At 34.3% G+C, this 4675-nt stretch overlaps 1 long non-coding RNA gene across 1 annotated transcript; it reads right to left on the bottom strand.

Moving 5' to 3' along the window:
* Nucleotides 1-1095: 1095 nt before the first annotated feature.
* LOC125847803 (uncharacterized) lies at nt 1096-4131 on the bottom strand. Its single transcript, XR_007444469.1, has 3 exons — nt 3813-4131; nt 1344-1537; nt 1096-1260 (listed from the first exon to the last, which is right to left on the bottom strand). It is a non-coding gene; the product is annotated as an uncharacterized LOC125847803 (long non-coding RNA).
* Between the last annotated feature and the right edge of the window lie 544 nt (nt 4132-4675).

The following is a 4675-nucleotide window of genomic DNA, read 5'->3' as shown; positions in this document are numbered from 1 at the left end:
AATGCCAATTACTTTGATGTATAAAGGAACAAATTTTGTGCCAAAATGTCATGGTATCAACAGAGAATTAGACGACAAAAAGAATAAATATTTGCACCTAAGTCTCCCAAGAAAAAATTCTTGATTGCAGCAGCTGCGCAATACATATATACCAGCAAATACTGATACCAGCAATATTTAACAGCAATCAGCCATAAACTTGACAGGCCACCGAACCAAGGCCATAAGTTGTGCAATACTGATACCAGCAAAATTAAACAACAATCTGCCTCAATCGCGTTTGCAAATTCGAGCAAGCTCGGAGCAGATTCGTGAAGAATCAACCACTGGGGATTCTTCCCCTCCCCTACCCCACTAAGCCATGCCCTGATCTACCCTATTTATCTCTTTTGTAATTCCCTGCTTCTCCCCATAGGTAAAATGCGCTTTCCTCACCATTGCTATCATTTGATGAAGAGTAAGTTGTGGTATATATGAGAAAAGAAAGCACAGCTTGTCTCTTGGCTGTTACAATTCCTAAAATTCATATGTTAGGATTTGGGAGTAGCCTTTGTAGTGCAAGTTCAATGTAAGTGGGTTCCATTCTTTCAATTACTTTATGACTTATAAACTCTTTCACATAAAATGCAAGTGTTGTTCTCACTTCCCTGCCCTGCCCTGCCCCACCCTTGACCTGCCCCATTGCTATTCCTATTAGTAGATCAATGCAAACTCCAAGTCCACTTCAGGCCAAAGAACAGTAGCAACAGGAGAAAAATCCAAAGAGGAGTCCTGTAAATCTTTCCAAAATTTCCAGCACTGTATTAACTCTTTCCAGAATTTCCAGCACTGTATCCAAGACCCCACTTATGGGACTACGTTGAGTTTGTTGTTATTTTTGTATTAAAGTTCCTGGGGCTGTGTTACTTTAACCTGTACGCTGATTCTGAACAAATATACTTTGTCGTTATTATTTTATTTACTTCTCTTGATAAGTTGTGATAAGAGTAATTGATAATAGCAGATTGCAGCAGATGAGTTTAGATTATATGTACTGTACACTGATTCTATAATTTGTACACTGATTTTGATTTAGTATACATGGTCATTCTTATTTTCTTTACTTCTCTTGATAAGTTGTGATAAGAGTAATTGATAATAGAAGATTGCAGCAGTTGAGTTTAGTTCAAGCTATAACCTACTGTCTGTACTGTAAACTACTTCTATAACATGTACACTGATTCTATAACCAGTACAGCTGAGTTTAGTTCAAGCTATAACCTACTGTAGGTACTGTAAACTACTTCTATAACGTGTACACTGATTCTATAACCTGTACAGCTGAGTTTAGTTCAAGCTATAACCTACTGTATGTACTGTAAATTGATTTTATAACCTGTACAACTGAGTTTAGTGCAAGCTATAACCTACTGTATGTACTGTAAATTGATTCTATAACCTGTACACTAATTCTGTGGAAAGCTATACAGTATGAAAGTGTACTAGACTAGTGATGTACTGTAATTCAGAAGGATTTACCTGATCTGGACAAATGTACCTGTCATTTAGTAACCATCATCAATACTTGATTAACAAATTGTAGTTTTCAGTTCACATGAATTATAGGAAATTAAGTTGGCTCCATATCCATATGTCAATGGCTTAACTTAAATGCATAAGTTTACACATTCGCACATGTGTGCACGCACATAAATTTACACATCCCTCGCCCCACACCCTCCCCTATAAAAATAACCAGAAAGAAAACCCAAGAGTATATGTTTACATCATAAAGTGTTGCTACTCGCACACTAAATTCATAAACAATATTTCGTTATCATGCTACTTCATGCTCCTTCAAAGATCGAATTACGTAATCTACATATAAGAATCCCCTTCTTTAAATGATTTCTTCTCCTAGTAGATAGATATAGCATCTATGATTTTCGCCTTACCACATTCTAACTTGATATCTATGTGTTTAAGAATAAAATGTGACACTAAAATCACCATCAAGTTTATCAAAGGGACATTTACTTCTACTTGAAAGAATACATGTTTCAATTAACAAGCACCATATAGACATATATGTTGTCAGACCAACAAACCGCACAAATAAGCTACAGTTCCAGGAATACAATGCCTAATTGAGAACCAAAGCACTATAAGGTTATAAAAATTATATAAGTAATTTTGGGAATTGATCATTTAATAAACCCGAATTTCGAGAAGTACGCTAGTACGTCATCATTTGCAGGACCAGCATAAATGAGCAAGCCCCCTACCAACAGAACAACGCCGTCGAATTTTGCATACACAGAACCTCTAGAGTTGTGTATAGAACATATAATAGTATGTCCATCTTGTGCAAGGTATCTTAAGGTTTCCATCACTTGCTCTGCTTGAAAGTTGATAATTCATATCTTTTAGAAGTTTGGGTCGAAAACTTTCTATTATTACTATGCGAATGATTCAAAGTAAGTTAAACATAATACATCTAGCTTTCAAGTTGAACCTCCATTGAAGGAGGCTAAAACGGAATCCAAACACCGAAACCATTAAAAAAGGAGGTGTGACATTAATGTAGAAGATCCTTACAAAAAAAACACCACTAATATACAAGATAATAGTTGGACAAAACTAGGACGCAGTTATGAATTCTATGTGAAAAGAGGGAGAAATATTCATCAAGTCATTAACTAATAAATGTATGATATTGGTTTAGCTCCAGTCTAATTGTTTTTCCACTAGAGGCTCAATTTGTTAGCTTTCATTTTATATGTTTATTCGTTCGCCTTTTACGTGTAGAAGCTTCTAAAACCAAATGCACTCTTTTACATAAAAAAGTACTTCCAAATTAGTACCATATATATCTAAATAAGACCCCACAAGATTTCCTTGACATAAAAGAGAATCAAGCATACACATTTCCAAACAGTACAACATCACAAGGAATATAGAACCCCAGATAATGGTTTTGAAGTCCTTAATAGCACCATAAACAAACATTTTTTTTAACATTATAGAGTTCAGTATATTGTCTGTGCAAGTAGAAGAACTAGTTAAGCCTCTACAAGGTTAGAAAAAATATTCAGATTCATTTTTTAGACTTCTCTAGAACCATATAGTCACAGGATTTGGATGCCTACACAAGATCAACATATTTTTACGCATCTCATCCGATAATAATTATTCTGACTTCCACTACATGAAAATTTGACACAATCATGTAACTAAGGAGTAAGCACGACTGGATAATGATTGTGGCCAGAAGGTAAGCACCATTACAAGTGAAAGATAGATGAAATAAAACTGAAAATTGGGAGTCCCTGCTATTTTACCTTCATAGAGAAGACTACACTCTACAAGGAAGCATAGCGGCCAGATATCTATAGTTATCCTACTTTAAAACCTCTGATTTTATAAAGACTCTATTTGAAAATGGCACCCCATACATGTCCAAAAGACCAGACAAATTTAACGTAGGTGATGCTTTTGTTTGAGTGGCCAGAACATTGAGAAGAGTAGTCTTTCCTGATCCTGATGGACCCATTATTGCTGATGCCATCTGATTTTTTTGCTACACTATCATGGACGATTTCAGCCCTAATCAGCTTATGAACGTAATAAAAAGAAATTCTCAGGTGAAGAATCAGCCCTAATCAGCCCATTTATACTTATTTAGTTATTAATGCTCAGGACACAGAATCAACTGATATGGGTAATACATCTACGAGTTAGACTTCCAAAAATCAGCAAAAATCATATCAACAACACAAGAATATCAAATTCCTAAACCTAAAATTTAGACTTTCAAAGATTGAATTACTTACCTGATAAACCCTAATCCAACAAAATCTTTTCAATGTAATGAAGCTTTAAGACACCCTCTTCTCAAGTGAAGCATTTTGTTCAATTTTCAACAAGAAATCTTTTAATGAGGCGTGTTCATCTGTTAGGCCTAACCTTCAGCGAGAACAACTCTTCAGCGAGAATATGACGGAACAGCTCTTCAGCTCTTCAACAAGAAATCTGTGAGAAAGTTTGATGGAAATTGTGTTCTTCATACTTGGAGAGAAAAGCCTAAAGAGCGTGTTCTTCAATTTGACGGAATTTTTTTGTGATTTGGGAGAAAATAAAGTTTTACTGTTTTATGAAATATTATTTTTTTCCCAATTAAAAATTGTAGGGATAGTTGAAAATGTTGGAGGGAATATAATACTTTAGTGAAAATATTAAGGCTACACTTGTAATGTGTTGTTTTTTTTTCAATTATAAAAATAACATATTTTAAATGTGAGGCCATATATATAAATATTTGTTGCCAATTATATCATAATTATATAACAACACTTCTAAAGTATAGCCTATATCATTAAAGAGTACCCTTTACAAAATATGTCAATGTTATCGAAGTTAAAAGTTAAAAACATTGGCTATGTTATAAAATATTATAGTGTGGATGTCCACTACATCAAGAAGTTACTCTCACCCATTATCTCCATTACTTTCCTCCATTATGAAGATAACCATAACCTCCATAACTTCCAACTTTATAACACCATTTTCTTGTAACCTTTCACTTTCATAACCTCCTCCATTATATTCATGTTAATGTCATGTTTATGACTAACCTTTTGTATGCCACTATGTTACACTATAAATAGAGGCAAGGTTCATATTGTATAGACTTGAA

Source organism: Solanum stenotomum, chromosome 1 (genome assembly GCF_019186545.1).
Source record: "Solanum stenotomum isolate F172 chromosome 1, ASM1918654v1, whole genome shotgun sequence".
NCBI classification, from domain to species: domain Eukaryota; kingdom Viridiplantae; phylum Streptophyta; class Magnoliopsida; order Solanales; family Solanaceae; genus Solanum; species Solanum stenotomum.
This window is presented reverse-complemented; position numbering and strand designations above follow the sequence as displayed.